General features: G+C 42.5%; 2 long non-coding RNA genes across 2 annotated transcripts in view; both read left to right on the top strand.

The window, feature by feature from the left end:
* The first annotated feature begins 6,709 nt into the window (after positions 1-6,709).
* Positions 6,710-19,012, top strand: LOC310759850. Its single transcript, XR_014546566.1, has 3 exons — positions 6,710-6,802; positions 10,524-10,620; positions 17,904-19,012. It is a non-coding gene; the product is annotated as an uncharacterized lncRNA (long non-coding RNA).
* Positions 19,013-20,785: 1,773 nt separating this feature from the next.
* LOC310759887 overlaps positions 20,786-21,533 on the top strand; it is a 34,267-nt gene continuing 33,519 nt past the window's right edge. The window contains exon 1 of the long non-coding RNA XR_014546613.1: positions 20,786-20,890. This is a non-coding gene — a long non-coding RNA (uncharacterized lncRNA). The remainder of the gene's footprint in view (positions 20,891-21,533) is intronic.

Genomic DNA, 21,533 nt, shown 5'->3' with positions numbered 1-21,533 from the left:
ATCAGTTCTGACTGATCTTGACCACTAAACCTGACTGTATTCCTCATTAAATCCACTGGGAATATGACACAGTCAGGAAGCTTCCCTATCACTGACTCATACATTTTGAACTTTCCTCTGCCCTGATCCCTCCTCACTGCCTCTCTTTCCAAATGTACTGAACTCAAGGGACATCAGGGAGAGCTTGGAGGAAGCATACGACTTCAGCCAGAACACGCACAGCAACATTCAGGAGGGAGGAAGAAGAGAAGAAGAGCTTTACTGGATCCGGAAAAAGGCCCATCTAGGCCAGGATCCTGTTCTTATAGCAGCCAGCCAGATGTCAATGGGAAGTCTACATGCAGGACCAGAGCACAACAGCATTTCTCCCTCTTGCAGTTCCCAGCAACAGGCAATGAAAGGGATATTGCCTTTGACGATGGAGGTAGAGCATAGTCACTGTGGCTAGCAGGCATCAATAGCCTCATCTTCCATGATTTTTTCTGATTCTCTTTTAAAACCATTGGTCATGACTACATATTGTGGGATATATCTTATTGGAAATGGAGCATTTGGCAGGTTTGTTCTGGGCCAGAGACTTTCAGATAAAAGTTCAGATTCTGTTCTAGCTTAGGGGGAAGAAAATACACCCCCCCAGGTTTTGGTTCAATGTGGCTCCCTAATTATTGTTATAAATACATCTGAAGATTTCATCCTAGTTTTAGATGAAAGAGTGCATTTGTAGCATAGTCATACATAAATTAAAATGAATGATGCTTATATTAAACATTCTCAATGTTGGATGGGTAGTTACATTAAATATTCATATATAATAATTCTGTACATTTCCTTATCTCATATAAAGAAATATATGAATGAGAATTTAAAATCCTTCTGTGGTATTATGTATACTTACACACACACAATATTTTCACCAATATTTTTTTAATGGGACTGTTTAAAATTTATGAGTTATCGAGTTATGCGATTTCAATAGCTAGCAGCAGTAATTCTGGATTCATTTTGTATGAATGATAGTAATTAATAAATTGTTGCAAATTTTTCATAAGAGAGTGATAAAAATGCAGCTTTAAGATTTAACAAGCAATAAATTGTAACAAATGTCTGCAAAGAGAAATGGGACTGGAATAGATAATGGATCCACTTGAGCTCCTGCTAGGCCAGAAAATGTTACCAAGAAAATCTGCCCATGTAATTGCAGGAAGGAGGCAGATAATAAAGATCAGGGTTAGTTACTAAGATTAAATAATCCTAGCCCATGTGTTTGTAAAGCCAAGCTCTAGAAGAAACTGCAAAACTGTAGAAGAAACTGCAAAAATTGCAGGAGAGCTTTTTGGATAAAGAGCAAGATCATAGATGGAAGCAAATCATTCCATTATCTGCCCTGTAACTGTGTCAAGTGAAAAAATTGTATTAACTTTCTTAGCTATTTGGCAATGGGGAGGGCTCTTTAAAGGGCTATAGTGAGTAAAAAAAAAAAAAAAGTTGTGAAATAAGAAACTTTCTGAATTGGTCTATCACTCTATATTAAAGGAGTTTAGTAAAATAGCCTTTCAATGAGTTTCCAAATTAAAATTAAAAAGTGATGTAAGTGATTTCCCCACTACAACAAAATAAATTAAAGCAATTGCAAGGCTATGCTGGTATTTGTAGACATTTGTTTCTACGATGGGGTTTAGAGCCTTAAATGTAAGTTATATGTCTCAAGGACTGTTGTTGGCAAGTTCTCCAGATGATATTTTCCAAACTAACCCATTGTAACAGGAGATGCCATATTTGGACACTTAGACCACCTCATGTGTTTTCATGCCCTGTATCTCGGATCAAACTGAATTTCAAACTACTGTACCTTATTTTCTTGTGGAAATGTTCTAGAATGGTGTCTCTTTTGGATGTGCCTATACAGTACCGTGTTTGATCAAGTAATTATGCATGCTGGAGATCATTCAAGCTTCCAGATCAGATCTTAAGTCCTTTCCTTAACGGTGGTGATATTGATTATAGGGGCATTTCCCAGAAACATGACAAGCTACCAAAAGCAACAGCATAGGGCAAGAATTTCCAGCTGCTGCTATGTAGCATCATCATACCATGTTTGCATTTCTGTTCCCACTCTAAACATTTTATCACCGCTGCCAAGGGATGCTCACAATAACTATGCATGCCGTTAAATTAATTTTCTGATAGAGGGAGGCTTGTTAATATTCATTCACTGGATTTTTACAAAGGTCAGCATTAAAATAATGTGTCAGGATGGCTGAACAACATAATTTACAAGACGTCACATTTTCATATGAAGAAGGCAGAAGGAAGCTTTTTCAGATAAGGGCAGAAATAGATTATCAGAAAGCAAGAGAGTTGTTGTTCCTGATAGAAGACTAGAAGCCAAACTGGAAGAAAAAGAAAGAAAGGAAATCTGTGTCAGTGAAGGGAACTCACTAAATATATGGAAGAATAAGGCCATTGGCTTTAATATACCTGCTGAAATGCAGGTAATGAATACAGGCTAAGAGTTGCTGGGGAGTGCTTGAATGCTGACCTGAAAAGTGATTAATCTTCTACCCTGGAAACTTATTTTTCAGTACTGTAGTGCACATTCTTATTAAGCAGTGAAAGTTTTGGACTACCCTTTGTGTCTGACCTTGTAATGTATCACTGCGGTCAAACAAATTCATTCACTGAAGCAGATTCTAGAGTAGGCCTTTGGTCACCTTTGCAAGGGAACGCTTTCTGATTTCCAGCTCTTATGGCAGATGTTTCAAGGCCTCATTAATGCTCTGTGCACCGAAGCCTTTCCAACTGAAATCTGACTCGCTGATCAAACCCTGTGCGTGCTGCAAGTCTAGTTGTTTTAAACAACAAAAGTTGAAATGTTTTAGCGCCTTCCTTAGGACCATAGAATTGCAAGGGTCATCTAGTCCAACCCCATGCAATGCAGGAACCACAGCCAAAGCATCCATGACAGATGGCTCCTTGACCTCTGCTGAAAAACCTCCAAGTAAGGAGAGTCCACAAGCCCCATGGTTAGAACTCAGCCTGTGCTATGTGGTATGTTCACAACAAGTGTCAGAATGGTGAGTTTTCTACCTGCATTATATCAACTGCTCAAATGAAACAACAGCAGTCCTCGCTCTGTGCTTGTGACCATTACAGGGCGAGTTTCTTCATTCACACCAGTGGTAGCCAATGTCATGTTTGTCAGGGAGTCCACTACAGTGGTACCTCGGGTTACGCACTTAATTCGTTCGGGAGGTCTGTACTTAACCTGAAACTGTTCTTAACCTGAAGCACCACTTTAGCTAATTAGGTCTCCTGCTGCCGCCGTGCTGCCGGAGCCCAATTTCTGTTCTTATCCTGAAGCAAAGTTCTTAACATGAAGCACTACTTCAAGTTTAGCGGAGTGTGTAATCTGAAGCATAAGTAACCTGAAGCGTATGTAACCCGAGGTACCACTGTATTTGATCTGTGCCTGTTCAAGCTGTAACTGCTGCTATACATTGCACAGAAAGGCTGTTTTTTTAAAAAAGGTGTGCATTTAAACTAACTGTGCTCATGCCCTGATGGGACTTAGCAAGCATGAAATCAGAGCTTTTTTCAGCCAGAACTTGCTTAACAAACTCAGTTCCAGCACCTCTCAGGCGAGTGCCATTGCCATTCTAAAAGAACGAGGGAAGTGTTCATGGTGAGTTCCAGCACCGTTTTTTCTAGAAAAACGGCACTGCATAAAAGAATCAACAAATTAAAAAAGTGGGGATGAACAAAACGGAACACCTACTTGCAATGAAAGGGGAGGACTAAACCACCTCAAAAACAAATTCTAATGCAAGCAGAAATAGTGGATTAACAGCTAAGTAATACTCAACTGAGGACAAGCCCTGAGTGAATATTGGCCTCCTAGCTACTACAATTTCAATGGGAACATTTTATAAGTGGCAGGCAGAAAATATACTGAAAAGTTATCTTCAGTTTCCTGCTTCTCATTTAGATCTCCATCAAGCAACAATATAAAATTGGAAGATCTACCTTGCCACTGTTTCCCACCTTTCTAACTACATAGCAACAGACTTTTAATGTTCCAGTAGAAAAGAATGAGTATAGGTTACAATGCTACATGGCATGGAAATATTTAGATGACTACAAACAGTGTATTTCTCTAAAATTGTACTAACATACATTGTTATTGGGGGGACACAGGTGGGTTAAACCACAGAGCCTAGGACTTGCCGATCCGAAGGTCGGCAGTTCGAATCCCCGCGACAGGGTCAGCTCCCGTTGCTCGGTCCCTGTTCCTGCCAACCTAGCAGTTCGAAAGCACGCCAGTGCAAGTAGATAAATAGGTACTGCTCCAGTGGGAAGATAAATGGTGTTTCCGTGCGCTGCTCTAGTTTGCCAGAGGTGGCTTAGTCATGCTGGCCATGTGACCCGGAAGCTGTACGCCGGCTCCCTCGGCCAATAAAGCGAGATGAGCACTGCAACCCCAGAGTCGGTCACGACTGGACCTAATGGTAAGGGGTCCCATTACCTTTACTTTACATTGTTATTATTAATTGTTTAAATTTGCATACCATAGACCTCGGAATGGTTCTCAACATAAGAATAAAAAATAAAAAAGACAAAATGCATAATAAAAACAAGAAGAACAAACCAACAACCCACTCACACAACACATTTAAAAGGGCTTCAGATGTCAAGCAGCCCAAGGCCCAGTTGAAGATGAACGTTTTCTTCTGGCACCTAAAGAAGTATAATGAAGGTGCCAGCTGAAGCTGCTTAGGGAGAGCATTCCACAAATGGGGAGCCATTACAGAAAAGTCCCATTCTCGTGCTGCCACCATCCAGATCTCTTGTGGAGGAGGCAGATGAAGAAGGGCCTCAGATGATGATCGGATCATATGGAGAGAGGTGGTCCTGGATAAAAAGGAATGTTTTCCCAAATTTACTGAAGCTGTCCCAGTTTCTGATTTCATCCTGGAATGTCCTGCTGTTCTTTAGGACCTCCCTATTTTAAATGTTCCCTAAGACTGTCAGGGAGCGTTACCAGCACAGAATGCAGATGCTGATGAGAAAGTCTACTTACATCTCCATCCACTTTCTCTCTCACATACTGAATGATCAAACCAGAGGAGATCGCTATGCCTCTAGAGGTCCAAGGAGCCAGCAGAGGGAGGTGTCACAATGAAGGGCGTGTCACAAGGACCTCCGCAACCTAGCAACCACCAGCACTCAACTGACACTACTCTCAACTGACACTACTAAGTTTGCTTATTTGGCTTTTTATCCATGTTCAGCCCCAACACATTTTAAAAGGGAATAGGATGTAAATCAGATCACCCAAAGGCCTGGTTAAAAAGGAGCATTTTTGCGTGGCGCCTAAAGGTGTATAATGAAGGTGCCAGGCAAACTTTCCTGGGGAGAGCATTCCACAGATGGGGAGTGTCAGGGAACTGCCATTGGAACTAGAGGAGGAGGCGAGGCTCCACAGAGATGCTGGAGAGGGGCCAAGCAGGGAGAGAGGCAGGTCTCCGGCTGGGGAAGAAAATCAGCACAACACCAGGGATAGAGGGGGGGCCGATGGAGGAAGCAGAGAGGAGGCTCCAGGACTCTTCGCAGGAGACCAGCGAGGAGAGCACAGGTCCTCTGCTGCCCACACCCACCCTGCGCAGAAGTCTTCCGCGCAGGGAAAGTAGGCGGCGACTTGGCGTCAAAGAACTTCTTTGCTGGAAGAGGTTCAAGAAACTCCCACTGACGGATTCTGCTAGTGACTGAACAGCCACGGAGTGGATGGCTGTCCAGACAGAAACGGTTTAACCAGGCAACCTAGCCCAGAGCGGCGGTAACTTACGCACGAGCAACCCCTAAAGCCATTACAGGGAGTCACTGCAGAGAAGGCCCATCAAAAGGTGAGAAATGGGACTCACAGTACTCTCCTGATCTACATCCCTAAACTGGTTTGAACATTCACGACTCAAAGCTCAAAATGAATTCACTTACCTAGGCATATCATTAAGGGTATCCTGTGAAGAGAGTGCTTGAATACTGTAGCCAGAACAGCACCCTCTGGATATTATAAGACAATTATCAGCTCATTGAAAGAGATGGGTTTGCTTAGTGTGGAGAAGAGATGTTTAAAAGGGAAACATCAAATACCACATACTAATATTAATATGGAAGGAACATCAGCCTGCTGAAGGGTTTTGTACCTTGGCTGTCCTTTGAAAGATGGGCCCTGGGAGGCAGGAAGGGGAGGAAGACAATGCAAGATATTACCCTCTCCAGAGGACATGCTTAATGCTCCCTCAGCGAGTTATCAAGTGACTCTTGTGTCACTAGCCCAAAAAGTACGCCCTTTTACAAGGTGTGATATCTTATTAGTTTTCCTTTTCCTAAAGTGTAAGCAGAATCCACACTCACTTCCCTTCACTGTTACAAAACAGCGGGTGGAGTCATACAGAAGCCCAGAAGGGCTGGCTGAAGCATTTATATTATTCCTGATCTTAATCTTTTAAATGTTCCGTAAGACTCTCATGGAGCACTATCAGCACAGAATGCAGATCCTGATGAGAAAGTCTACTTACATCTCCATCCACTTTCTCTCTCACTCGCTGAATGATCAAACCAAAGGAGATGGCTATGCCTCTAGAGCCCTAGTGACCAAGGAGCCAGCAGAGGGAGGTGTCACAATGAAGGGTGTGTCACAAGGACCCCCGCAACCGAGCAACCACCAGCACTCAACTGGCACTACTCTCAACTGACACTACTAAGTTTCTTATATGGCTTTTAATCCATGTTCAGCTTTTTACAAGTATGTAAAATGAAATTTATCCCTTTACATTCAAGCTTCCGTTGTTCCTGCACCTACTGAGCATAAGCCACCTAATCCACCTCTCTGCCTCTTTGGTCCTATATTGATGAACAGTGGAAAACCAGAAATCACCCCGTGTGTATTTATTAATTTTATTACCCCTCTTCACTAGCAGGCCCCAGGTCAAGTTACAGCCATCTAAATTATAATTATTGTTGTTAGTAATTCAATTAGTATACCCCCCCATACCCACAGGTTTCAGGGAAGTTCACAGGATAAGATCACAATATAAAAATACAAAATACACAATAACAACAAAAATAAAAACAACCCAATAACAGGCCCCCAAACACATTTTAAAAGGGCATTGGATGTCAATCATATCAACCAAAGACCTGGTTAAAAAGGAACGTTTTTGCCTGGCGCCTAAAGGTGTACAATGAAAGCGCCAGGTGAACTTCCCTGGGGAGAGCATCCCACAGACGGGGAGCCACTGCAGAGAAGACCTGTTCTCGTGTTGCCACCCTCCAGACCACTCAAGGAGGAGGTACATGAAGAAGGGCTTTGGAAGATGATCTCAGGGTCTAGTTCATATGGGAAGAGGTGGTCCTTGAGGTATTGTGGTCCTGAGCTGTTTAAGGTTTTATAGGTCAAAACCAGCACTTTGAATTGGGCCCAGAAACTAATTGGCAAGCCAGGGTAGTTGGGCCAGGATCAGTGTAATATGCTCAAACTACCTTGCCTTAGTGAGCAACCTGGCTGCCAAATTCTGCACCAGCTGAAGTGTCCAAACTATCTTAAGAGGCAGCCCATCATGTAACACATTGCAGTAATCTAACCCAGTGGTTACCATTTTGTTTTAAATTTTACTGCTTAGCTAAAATGTAGGGAACTGTTTCTCTAAACAGTGGAGGAGGTGGAACAGGGGTGAAACTTTTGGCCATAACCATTTTGAATGAAGATGATCCACAACAGAATTCTGTATGCTCCTTCCCGCTTTCGTGTCAAACTGCTTGCCAAGAGAAAAGGATGGAGGATCGTGCTGAGCACTGTTCAAGATGAAAACTGATTTTCCCCCTACAATGGGTGGCTTGTATTTTGGTAGGAACTTGGCTTCTGCCAAGTTGTGTGCTGAAAAGAAAACCCACAAACATCCAGCACAGCGATGCTCTGTTCATTACATGACACTAATCTGCCGAGATATATTTTTCGTGGTTGCTAAAGTCAGATTGCTATTTGATAACACGTTTGTTACTGAGTGTAAAATGAAAAAGGCAGTCTTAAATGATTACTAGGGTTTTAAGATATCACAAATTTTAAGGGATGCCTATCTCTGGATAGACGCGGGTGGCGCTGTGGGTAAAACCTCAGCGCCTAGGACTTGCCGATCGCATGGTCGGCGGTTCGAATCCCCGCGGTGGGGTGAGCTCCCGTCGTTTGGTCCCAGCTCCTGCCCACCTAGCAGTTCGAAAGCACCCTTATGTGCAAGTAGATAAATAGGTACCGCTTTATAGCGGGAAGGTAAACGGCGTTTCCGTGTGCTGCGCTGGTGTAGGCTCGCCAGAGCAGCTTCGTCACACTGGCCATGTGACCCGGAAGTGTCTTCAGACAGCGCTGGCCCCCAGCCTCTTAAGCGAGATGGGCGCGCAACCCCAGAGTCGGTCACGACTGGCCCGTATGGGCAGGGGTACCTTTACCTTTAGCTTTTTATCTCTGGAAGGGGAAATCTTCATTCTGTAATAATGCAGGCCAACAGACAGTTGTAAATTGAGCTGAAATCTAGGATGGTGTTTCATAAATTATTATAACCACAGGTAATAGCCAGGTTTTTGCCTGAGATTAGAAATGCATTCAGGATGAAAATAACGGAAAATAAATTCATCCCTCTTATTTAAGCCTTGTATTCCCATTGATGAATTGGTTATATATTGTTAGCTACAATCCATCAGAGAGCTCCGAGCCCTTTAAATCCACATTGATTTCAGTGAGATTTAAGAGCGCAAAATTGTGGATTGGATCATGATCTCTGGTATTGTTTTCATTGTTATCTTGCCCTGATGTCAGAACAGTAACATACAACATGGTGAGTGGCAAGATGTATCTCCGATCAAACAAGAAGATAAAACAGAATAGTTTTTCTATTTAAAAAAGTGGCTCATGCATTCAATTTCCTTTATCTTCCTGGCACTGATAGAGTTTGACTCATCAAAGCTTTTCATTTGGGGATATGTTGAATTTAAAAAAACCCTGACATTCACATTTGCTTCTGCAAAGCAAACTTCGAGTTTGCTCTCCTCAACATAAGCACAAACCCATTAACAGGTAGTGTTTAGTTGTGACTTTCTACATCCTGATGCCTTAGTATTGGTGAACAAAGCCAACTCTTTCATGAATAGATCATTTTTCTCTCTATGCCACCACATTTAAAAAAGGAAAATCTGAAGTAGCATTCTCTTGGTGGCAGCTATATTATATGCATCCATTCTTAGATTCAGGGCATGGCTGGCAAGTCCCCAGGAGAATACGCATGTGAGACAACAAGATCAGTTCTGTACTTAACCTTGCATCCCAAATTAAGGATGCTGGAGAATTCAGGTAGAAAAGGAAGAGGAAATTACTTCAGTTCACATGCTTGTCTGTGGTCAGGAATGGAAATCACTGAAATGAGTATGATGCGATCCATCTTTGGTAAGTTTGTGACCTGGTCCAGACTGCTATCTTATCAGCTTAAGGCTATTGGTTAAGAGGTTTATTTAAGGCAGGAATACTGTTCCTGAAAGATTTACACAGATCTTTTTATTCACACGTATTTTTTCCCCTATGTCAAAGTTAAGGAGGAGATATTCTGTAGCTCTTCATAGTCAGAATTTTTGAACTGAACTTCCAGGAGCTCTTTCTATTGAAATTGTATAGAAAGGAAATCCTAAAGGGGATTTCTGCAGTGAAAATGAAATTGGCTTCATGATGCAAATATTTAAAAAGATGTAAAGGCAGTTCATTTTGTGTGTGTCTGGAGTTATGCCAACATGAACACTGTGCCTGCTCACATGCACCAGAATGGTTAGCAGGCACTGAGAAGCATAAAATATCGCCATGCAATCCTATCAACTAGTTCTTGTTCAGGAGCTTATAAATTGACTATAAGGTTTAAAAATCAGCATGTCTTGGTTTAGGATTAGCAAAGTAGACCTGCATTTAAAAAGAGACCAACACAGAAATGCTTATTGATATGCATTTTTGCTGCTGTAAAAGTGAAAAGGGTTATTTCGCCAAGCATGTATATAATTATTATAATGCACTTGCCACAATCTTACTAAATCATAATTAATGACTGTCCTGGTGCCTTCGTTATTCACCTTTAGGTGCCAGACGAAAACATTCCTCTTCAACTAGGCCTTTGGCTGACTAACATCCTATATCCTTTTAAATTTGTTTGTGGGTGTGGGTGAAGGGGGGTTACTGGTTTGTTTTGCTTTTATTATGTATTTTGTATTTTTATCTTGTATATTTATGTTATGAACTGTCCTGAGATGCATGGATGAAGGGTGGTGTACAAATTTAATAAATAATAATAATAAACACCAGGAAGCTTCTTCTAAAAGCCAAGTTGTTCATGGTAGAACTTCTTGGATGACGTGTGTAATGCACCTTTCGAAAGTTCTCTGCTTTTCTGTTCAGAAGCAATCAGTGATAAGCTTTATTCTCTTATCTACTATACTAGGTTTTTGGCCAGTGGAATTTCAGTGAAATAAATGGGAATTTGTCAGTATATGGAGAGAATCACAATACAGCTGCTCCCCAGCAGGAGAGAACACATTGTTGTGAGTTACCAGGGGCAGGTGGCGGAAGGGGTTAGGCTGTATGATCCCTTTTAATTTCTTTTGGAAGATCCTTTTGGAGGATCCCATTGAAAGATTTGAAGAGCTGGTTTAACAATCCAGAAGCAAATCAATAAGCCTTTTCCAGCTAGGTATTTTTTATCAGTGCAGAGTGGTAATTGTAAGCTTGTAGTGCTAACCTTTAAAGCAAAAGCATGGTAACTGCATATTAGAAGCATAATCAATCTGTTTGAATGAAGTTTAAGTGAGGAAAGGAGGATAATCGTGTTTTCTCATTGACCCATAACCAGTAGCACTGTGAAAATAGCATTCCTTGATACACAGAATGCCAGACACTAAGGTAAAATAGCTATACCTCATGTAGTTCGGTGCATGTTGTGTATGATACATTACATCAGTGTTCAGGGTACGGCTGTGTGTCTGTCTTCCTGTCCCAGAGCAAGGCTCCATTGCCCTATCTCCTGCACCATTAAGGCCATATTCTGCTACATGCCTTGGAAGTGGAACTGTGTTCCTCAAAGGTCCAACTAGGCTGCAATACCAGCTGCCCTATCTGACTTGGAACTCAGTCAGCTGTCAGTCCTTAGGACCAATCCAGCCTCATCCTTTTAAACAACTTGTCTTACTAGGACAAGATCCTGCACTGCCCTCTCTGCTTCTGCTGCTGCTGCTGCTGCTGCTGCTATAACTGTCCCCCTCGATAATTTGAAATTCGATGAAAGCAATAACAAATTGAATAGTTAAAACCATACAGCACCTTGTCTTCACACATGCAGCTGCCTTTAGCACCCCTGCCTGACAACCACCAATGTTTCCATCTCGGAATACATAGCACTGGTTCGAAATGGATGCTTACATAAAACAACGTGCACATTAAGGGGGAAAAGGTAGCTGAAAAACAGTAGCTCAGGGAGGAACAGCTACAAAGGACTACGATGGTGGAAATAGCCAAGGAAAGTGGGCATCTCTGAGTCAAAGTTTGGGAGTGCCCCTTCCAACTTTAGGGTTCAGGCCAGACAGCCAGTTGACCAGCCTACCGATTAAAGCATGAAGCCCAATGTGATGTCTTCAAGAATTTGCTTGACTACAATTCCCATCAATCCTGGAAAATTGGCCATGCTGAGAGGGAGTTGTAGCCTACAATACTAGATGGGCACCATGTTGGAAACCCCTGCTTTAGCCTTACTCATATGTGTGGTGTGACTTAAAGTGAAAGACTAGGACCAGGGAGGGTAAGTTCTCTACCTAGCTGTGAATTTCACTTAAGAACTTTTGGTTAACTGACTAATTCTTAGGCTAGCATACATCACAGGATTGTTTTGAGAATTAAGGGGATTGTCTGTACACAGTTGTGAGCTCCTTGGAAGAAGGGAAGAATACAACTGTAAGAAATTTATTTAGATTATTATACCTCCCTGGGCTAATTTGAAGGAGGATAAAAGTTGAAAATATTCAACTCATGAATAATGTTATAAGCTGGGCCTCTTGAATAATGTTATGTATGAATCAAACAATGTTAAATATGTTCCCCGAAGGTGGAGGACTACGTTTTAGCTATGGGATATAATGAAAATTACAAATTAACAGTAGATGAGAAAGCAAGTGTTTGGAAAAAAAATGCATAAAGGATAGAGAGCAAATACTAGCCTCCACTGGAATTACGGATGCTTTGAACAAACAACTTGTCACGTTAGAAGATCAAAAATATATCAAGCCACTAGAAAAGCAATTTCACAGCGTAATGAACAACAAATGCATTGAGGGTGAAGATGTTTAATTAAATGGCAAAACTCTCCAGTTCATCCCTACTAATCTTGCCCAAAGCCTGAGTAATCAACCTTTATGTAAAACATGAAGAAGTGCAGGCCAGCTCCCCCTGAACTCAAGAGAGACACTCCATTGACTACATTGTCCTTTGGTTTACATCCCAAGTGGCATTTGGTAGAGGTCTTGAAGCTGCTTTTGTTTCACTGTTCCTGCATTATTCACAAACCACAAAGCTATTTACTCATACATATTTTAATTTGCCTAACCAAGTGGAACTGAACTGTGAAGTTAGATTATTCAAAGCCGAGAGTGCGTCATAATGCTTACTGTGTACGGATGATACCCTAATAGCGCCCTGCAATTTGCTTTGTTATACATGTGCTTATTTAGACATATCGAATGAAAAAAAACCACACACAACCCACATCATATTCACCACTTCCTGTTAATATCAGTCTTAACTTTCATCCATTGAAATTAATGGGACTTATCTTTGGGTAGATTGAGGCCAACAAGGGAGAGTATAGTTCTGGATAGATCCAGTTTACAGTGGTACCTCGGGTTATGAACTTAATTTGTTCCGGAAGTCCGTTCTTAACCTGAAGCATTCTTAACCCGAGGCACGCATTCCCTACATAGGCCTCCCACGGCCCCGGAAGCGGATTGCGTTCATATCCCAGGGCAAAGTTCGCAACCTGGGACACCTACTCCCGGGTTTGTGGCGTTCGTAACCCGAAGCATTCATAAGCAGGACTGTTCATAACCCGAGGTATGTTAGAATTCCTGCTCCATGATTGCAGTCATGGGATTTTTGTCTATCACATGACGTTGTATGTTTTGACTCCACAAAGTGGGAAGTGACGGAGACAGGATGTTTGTGTTACTGTGTTCCGTGAACTATTGTCCTTTGTTCTTTTTCTCTTTGTTGTCTGCTGTTCTCTTGCTGTAGAGAGAGAGGGAGCCATGTTGCAGTGCTCCGTGTGTGTTTATATGTAAATAAAGTAGATTAGCCAAAATGCTGAGTTGCTGAGGTCTGTCACACAAACTGCACAGACTCTGCGGATCCCTAAGTGTGCCGATGTCTGTCGCTATTATGTTCGGGCTGAAGAAAGCTTTTGAAGCTCCCGAACGAACGACCAGGAGGGAGAGAACATGCCAGTCGGGCATTTGTCTCTGCGAGGGTCCTACTCGAGTGTAGGATGAGCTCCTGACAAGGTACCACTGTACTATCTGGTATTTGGTATTTATCCAGAGAAGGTTGGTCCATTAATATGAATGAAACACTGCTCCATCAACCAGGTCCCACAACTACCCCAAGGAATGTCATTGCTTGTTAGCTTTCTTTTCTTTGGATTCATTATGAAGTAGAGCTCTTGAGGATATATATATTTGTTCTCAGAAAGTGTCTTCACAGTTCACTTTCATTCTCCAACCCCCTCCCACTAGGGCATGCTATTTTAGTGGGGTGAAACTTATTCTTTTTGCACATTTCTTCATTGAGGGGCCATAAAAGTACATTTTTTGGGTGCGAGGAATTCAAATCTACTATTCTTTTTTTTGGGATGGGACAACATTTAGCTTGGCAGGTCTACATTTGATGAAGAAGCACATAAACTGCTTTTGGAAAACCAAAGAATTTTAATGTCACCTTCTGAAAATATCAGGTAGTGCTAAATAAATAGAAAAATAATGTAACTGCAAATAGCTGGCAATCGTTTTTATGCAATTTTACAAACATTTTCCTTACCAAGCAAAACTAAATTATATTAATTTAACCAAAATATATTTTGTATTCCCAAGTCATGTTACAACTTTTTAGCACCCCTCATTTGGGGAATTTGAAAACTGAAAAATGCAACACACCCTACCCACCTTGATTTCTTTAGCAAAAACACCACAAACAGCCTGAAAATTGGGTAAGTGAGGAGAAATAACAGAAACCTTTCTCCCTGCAAATAAATACACCAATTGCTACACTAACCTCATAACTGCTTCTTGATCTGAAGCTCAAATGACACATTATGTGGGAAATCTGTGACTGGAACACTCAATAAAAGTAATAACCCTGAAATACAGTTCTGTGAGCTTCGATTGATCTGGTGCCAGGGTTCAGTGGGCCCTTGGCTTACTGCTACCAATTGCAGAACCACAGAATTGTAAAGTTGGAAGGAACCACATCCCTGAGACGAAGAGTCTCGTGTTCTACTGTCTCAAGCTATCCCGGCTGTCACCCAAACACTGGGTGATCCCCGCTACCACTCTGGCATTGCTATTGGACTGGTCACCTGCCACCACTTTGGCATGCTGGTGGGACCCCACTCCTGCTGGATAGGCAAACCTGGTTGGTTATAACATTAAAAATGCATTATAAAAATGTGAAACCAGAGGGCAATGCAGAGAAGCAATCTCTTGACAATGGGAAATTGCATTGAGAGCTATATAACCTTTTTAAAATAGTCTTTAATAGCGTTTTTACAGATCAGTGTAGATCCGGCCCTGTTGTCTTCACTATAGTGGAATGGGAATTGAGTGGCTGCTTGGCTGCACTTGGTGCCAGGCAATCTCCATGTTTTATGTCTCACAATGTAATGTCATGCATCTGACATTAATAATAATAATAATAATAATAATAATAATAATAATAATTTATATGCCACCTAGGCTGAACTGTCAGTTTGCATTTCTTAGTATAGAAAGTATAGATCTGATGTGTGGAGATCTTTCCTATTCTACTTAATTCAAGAGGCTTCTGGAAGCTTCTCTGTATGAAAGAAGCAAGCAGAAGGCTTCATGATGTTTGGGTTATTCCTTCAGAGAAGCTGAGTACAGGCTGGTTTAAACTGGTTCTGTTATCTCTTTCTGTCAAGGTCATGCTGACTATAAAAGTAAGGCCAGAAGGAGCCTGGGTTTCACTTTCTCTCTCTATCTTCCTTCCTTCTGGTGTGGTGTTCTGTACATAATATGCTATACAGTGGTACCTTGGGTTAAGTACTTAATTCGTTCTGGAGGTCTATTCTTAACCTGAAACTGTTCTTAACCTGAAGCACCACTTTAGCTAATGGGGCCTCCTGCTGCTGCCGGGCCGCTGGAGCACGATTTCTGTTCTCATCCTGAAGCAAAGTTGTTAACCCGATGTACTATTTCTGGGTTAGTGGAGTCTGTAACCTGAACTGTATGTAACCTGAAGCGCATGTAACCCGAGGTACCACTGTAATGTTAAGGTTTAGACTTATTATCAGTTATTGTAAGTTTAAGTTAAGTCTGCTGCAACTGGATTTCTTATGGACAGTGCCAACCCTGAATGTATTGGATTTGTGGCCAGTATGCTCATTTGCCTTCAGCAGCAGTAAAGCTCTACTTGATGAAATACAATTGCCTCTGGTCTATTTTTGGGGAATCCTGCAACGTGTTTAAGTTTTTCTCTGCTAACTATACATTGGGATCTACTCTGGATCAACATTGAGAAGACAGGTCATGCGCCCATAATTTTTTCCCCTGTTTTCCTGTGCTGATGGGTTCCTGAGGCTAAGCAGAGTGCTGAGGAGGTCTGGCTGTGCACTGAAACGTATCTTACTGCCTCACCTTGAATGTGACAGGAGCCTCTCCACAAAGGATCCAGGCTTGTACCTAAGTAACATTTCATAACAAAAGCCATGGATGGACAATTCCTGGCCTTGCAGAGTTGAGTTAATTAACTATCATGCCACAGGGTGAAAGCCTGGCCATGTGGGCAGCCCATTTATTCAATCTATTTCTAGCTGGGTACTCTTGCCTTTTTCTGGAAAAAAAGATGATCTTTAGAAGTTCTCGGAAATGCAAAGAAATACCTGACCTAATTAACACAATCTAGCGGCAACGTGGTCACATCCATTCTGACAGGGAATGAACTTCCCTTTCTTGAGAAATGAAAAAGGATATTTAATTACAGTGAGGCATGATTGTCAGCAGATAATCATTTGTTCCTAATAAGTGGTCATCTGCCGATTTAAGGCTGTTACTTGTATTTTGAGATGGCGTTGGGTTCTGAAATTAATTAGCCACCAGGGATGTGCTGGGATTATCACCGCCACGCACACTAGGGTCTTCCCCCGGCCACGGCAAGAAAACTCATGGCTCGGAGCAAAGGCAAATCACACACGCAGTCTTGGGGCACGTGCAGAGTTCCAGCTGAACCAAGCTTTTCTGCAAGTGTGAGTTAAGGGTCACTGGTGGTGGTCCCCAGCTCACCGTTTGAGATACACCACATTGATTGGGAAATCTCATCTGAGGGTGGGGTGGGGAGATCAGTGGTGGCTGGCAGCTGCATGCCTTGCTGGGGTGGGTCAGAACCAGTGGCAGCATAAGAGAGAATTTGTAGGGGGGTGGTATTAGGACAGGTTAGAGCCCTGGTAGAATCTGCTGAGGTGTATCAGCTCTGGCAGCTCCCGAGTAAGCCTGGGATGCCTGCATTTATAAATTATTCCTCGCTGCTCCTGTAGGCAAATGGATTAGTCCTTGTAAGCAAATTTCACTGAAAAATAATAAAAAAATCAATCACTGTATAATTCGTACCCTATTAAAAGTGCTTTCAGTTTCTGAGAGGCAATGAATGTGCATTCCACAACACTTAAGATTTTGACATCTGCCTTCACTTGTGGGTTCTGTAGTGGTTCTCCCTGAAAAATATCTCTCTCTCCTCTTCACGTCCATTTGGAAATGCCCCCAAATCAATTCATTCTTCCCCTCCATATCTTTCTTCATTCCTCTGTATCAGGCACCCCCAAACTCCAGATGTTTTGGGACTACAGTTCCCATCATCCCTGACCACTGGCCCTGTCAGCTAGGGATGATGGGAGTTGTAGTCCCAAAACATCTGGAGGGCCAAGTTTGGGGATGCCTGCTCTGTATTTTACCCAAGAAAACCTTCTTCACCAAAGCCTATACTCTGTGCACTCATCCACTGAAGGGCTGCAATAAGTAGAATTGTTCAGCCATTTTTTTAAGAGCTAAGGTATTGCCATTCCTTCACACACTTTTGCTGCCCCTGATGACGTTAGAGAGAACCACAAGAAACAGTCCACTTTTCTTACATGATTCCTCTTTACAGCTGTTATGTGTCACTCCACCAACCTATTAATCTGATGGTGGTTATACAGTGTTGTTCACACTGACCATTTCCAGGAAGCGCACCTTTTCCTTACATAACAGCCAGCATGGCTGACTTACTTTTAGCAGATGCTGGCTTCCTGCTGGAAAATACGCTGCATTTAATGCTGATTCAGGTTGGCAGGTGTGATAATCAGCCTCCAGGATCACAGACTAGACTATTCAGAGACAGAAATTCTCCAGTAGCGGGAAGTCTAGGAAGGAGCCTAGCCTGAGGAAAAGCTGGCTTGCAATTTCTTCTCTAGACGAAATATTTTCTCGCGGAGATATTTTCTCCCTCCAGCTTGGGGCTGAAGAATTGTAGCAATATGTCAGAGTCAGACAGTAACACTCTCTCTCTTTTTTTAAAGGTCTCTGATCTCCACACATGCACTTCCTTCCATGGTCCAAGCATTAAGATTTCCTGCTGATGTGAGGGAAACTCATACTAAAAGGTAAAGGTAAAGGACCCTGGACGGTAAAGTCCAGTCACAGGTGACAATGGGGTTGTGGCGCTCATCTTGCTTTCAGGCTGAGGGAGCCGGCGTTTGTCCACAGACAGCTTTCCAGGTCATGTGGCCAGCATGACTAAACCACTTCTGGTGCAATGGAACACTGTGTTGGAAACAAGAGCGCACAGAAACCTTCCCACCACAGTTGTACCTATTTATCTACTTGCACTGGCGTGCTTTCGAACAGCTAGATTGGCAGAAGCAACGGGAGCTCACTCCATCACAGGAATTCGAACCACCAACCTTCTGATCGGCAAGCCCAAGAGGCTTAGTGGTTTAGACCACAGTGCCACCCACATCCCAAACTGGTTGCTAACCTGTTTTCTAATCTACCTTGCAAAACTGCAGACGGTAAGACGTTAAATCTTGCGAGGGAAAGAGCTCTGCGTAGGTGGTGATCGTAAAGCTGGTGTAAATATGGAGTGTCCTGGCCAAACGAGAGTGGAATTTCCAGCCCAAATGGGAAAGGTTTTATTGGCAGCACTGCAAAGGGTTTGGAATTCAATCTCTAGGATTCTGCACTTGATTGTCTGGAATGCTTCCAACTGTGGGAGCATAAGCAGCGACTTGAGTGATAGGCCACAGGTTCTGATTTTGCTCTCAATGCAAGCTAGCCGTTTGGAGTGGTGGGATTCTGCCAGCATGTGGAAAGTCAAAGATGACGGATTAGACATAAAATGTAGGCGGAGCCAGAATTTTAAAGAGGTGAGCCACGCTTTGGTTTCCAGCAGCCTTTGTCCAGCTTCCAGACACATGGCTGCATATGGCACACAATTTGGCAGCCCCAGGATTTTGTGCAGAAATTTGGACCGGATTCATTCCAGCAGTTGGTTAACTGCACCAATCCATAACGGAATGACCCACAGGAGTTTGGGGGCTACTTTGGTGTTAAAGACCTGGTACGAAGCGATTCCCTTTGTTTAAGAAGAAACAGGTGATAGCCAGAGCTAGAGTATATCTGCTCTGTTAAATGCAAGCTTACAAATCCAGTCGAAACAAGAATTTGAACATATTGCTATAATAATAATAATAATAATAATAATAATAATAATAATAATAATAATTTTTTATTTGTACCCTGCCCATCTGGCTGGGTTTCCCCAGCCACTCTGGGCAGCTTCCACAAAGACCAAAAATACACTAAGATGTCACACATTAAAAACTTCCCTAAACAGGGCTGCCTTAAGACGTCTTCTGAATGTCAGGTAGTTGTTTATCTCTTTGACATCTGGTGGGAGGGCGTTCCACAGGGCGGGCGCCACTACCGAGAAGGCCCTCTGCCTGGTTCCCTGTAGCTTTGCTTCTCGCAATGAGGAAACCGCCAGAAGGCCCTCGGCGCTGGACCTCAGCATCCGGGCAGAATGATGGGGGTGGAGACGCTCCTTCAGGTATACTGGGCCGAGGCCGTTTAGGGCTTTAAAGGTCAACACCAACACTTTCAATTGTGCTCAGAAACGTACTGGGAGCCAATGTAGGTCTTTCAAGACTGGTGTTATGTGGTCTCGGTGGCTGCCCCCAGTCACCAGTCTAGCTGCCGCATTCTGGATTAGTTGTAGTTTGCGAGTCACCTTCAAAGGTAGCCCCACGTAGAGCGCATTGCAGTAGTCCAAGCGGGAGGTAACTAGAGCATCCACTACTCTGGCAAGACAGTCTGAGGGCAGGTAGGGTCTCAACCTACGTACCAGGTGGAGCTGGTAGAGAGCTGCCCTGGATACAGAATTGAGCTGTGCCTCCATGAACAGCTGTGAGTCCAAAATGACTCCCAATATTAATACATTCCTAGCTGCATTGTACTTTTGGCATCACCCATGTAATTGTGCTTTGCAGCATAAATGGCAAAGGCTGGAGACAGTGGAGTGGCAAAGAGCTGCATTAACTCCTTATTCTATCGTTTTGCTAGAGGCTCCAGACCCAGATGTGTGTCTGCTTTGCCCCTGTGAAAATGGCATCTGCTCTGGTCCTTGCGTATCAGCTGTGCCTCCAAGGAATGTTAATAATCTGGCTGTCATACAGATGCCTTTTGAAACTGCAATACTCTGCGTCTATCATACTCCAGGCCATTTAGCCTTCCTTCCCCCTTAACGAAAACGCCATTTTAATTGGACGCTGATTATTTATGATTAATGCGATAACAGGTTTGAATATAACCTTCAGATATATTCATGCGCCAAAGAACTTCCATGGCAAGCACACGTTTTCAAAATCAGACATTTATCATATAATTATTGAGGGCTTGAAGTGCCTAGCTTGCATCCATGTCAGTGCTTTATGTATATTTTGTTATAATTTCCAGAACGGTAGCGGCAGCCAGAGCAGGAAAGGGCCTTGTGGCATTTAAAAAATGTATTATGACATAAGCTTTCATGGACATGAATGTATTTCATTGGATGCATGCAATGTAATCCAAAGTTGACAGGTAATATCTACATGGACATGAAGGGTGGTAGTGGCGGCCAGGAAACCTATAAGACCTGAATGGGAGTTGAATGCAAAAAGGTGCATTCTGTCAATTTTAGTTTTCCATTTTTTTCAATCGTAAGTTTAGTTCCCTGTGTTTGCATCAGTTTGCATTTTAAAAAAACAACCCTGGTGAAAACTCATCAGTGGATTTCTCCTAATCTACATATCTTTGTATGCAACGTTGTCTATTAAGCACATTTACACAAAGCACCTGCCCTCAGTAAAATGCATTTTTGTATTCTTTTCACTAATATGTGCATGTTTATACGCACTTTAGGACATAGATTTTTGTACACATTACTTGGCATTGCAAAATTCAGAGGAGTGTGAATTGCAAAGGATGGCTCTGTTTCGACTTGTGTATTGTGTCTGAAGGCGTGAGTCAGGTAGGAGCACCTTTAAATATCCTTTCCTTTAATAATAATAATAATAATAATAATAATAATAATAATACAATAATGAAATAAATAGTTAACAATTTGCTGCCCTTTTATGACATATAAAACCAGCTGTTTAAGATGGCGGGGCTGCTTGGCTGGGTTGGCGCTTTCTATCTACTGCTGCAGAATTATCCCTCTCTTAGCAATATTCATTGAGAGATAGCTGTGAAGTACTTGCCCTGGTACTTTACAGAACAACAAAGGCAGGTGAATTATATCATACCTTTTATGGCATCAGTTAGGTGTTCAAAGAAACTGTAGGCCGGAATTCCTCAACAGATCTATTTAGGTAACAATTCTGAGCAGAAAGACCTGTGAAATCACCCTTTTGCAGTAAACAAATCTCCCAAAGCAGATTCTAGAGTACCTTTAACACAATGTCCTTGTCCAGGGTGCTGAACAAAGACAAGTTGCCATGTGAACCACTGCGTTTCTTCAAGGACAGAGGCTGTTTAGCGGGTACAGATTTTTTCAGCATAGCCACAGAAAATGTACTTCAATGGCATTTCTGCATTAAATAAGGAGCTCCACAAATCAGTTACCTATTACCTAACTCCCCCCCCCCCCGTAGTCTCTTCTGAATGAGGTG

The sequence above is a fragment of the Podarcis filfolensis genome, assembly GCF_964270895.1.
Source record: "Podarcis filfolensis genome assembly, chromosome: 3".
Classification (NCBI taxonomy): Eukaryota; Metazoa; Chordata; class Lepidosauria; order Squamata; family Lacertidae; genus Podarcis; species Podarcis filfolensis.
The sequence above is the reverse complement of the archived record's forward strand: the minus strand, read 5'-3'. Positions and strand labels throughout refer to the sequence as shown.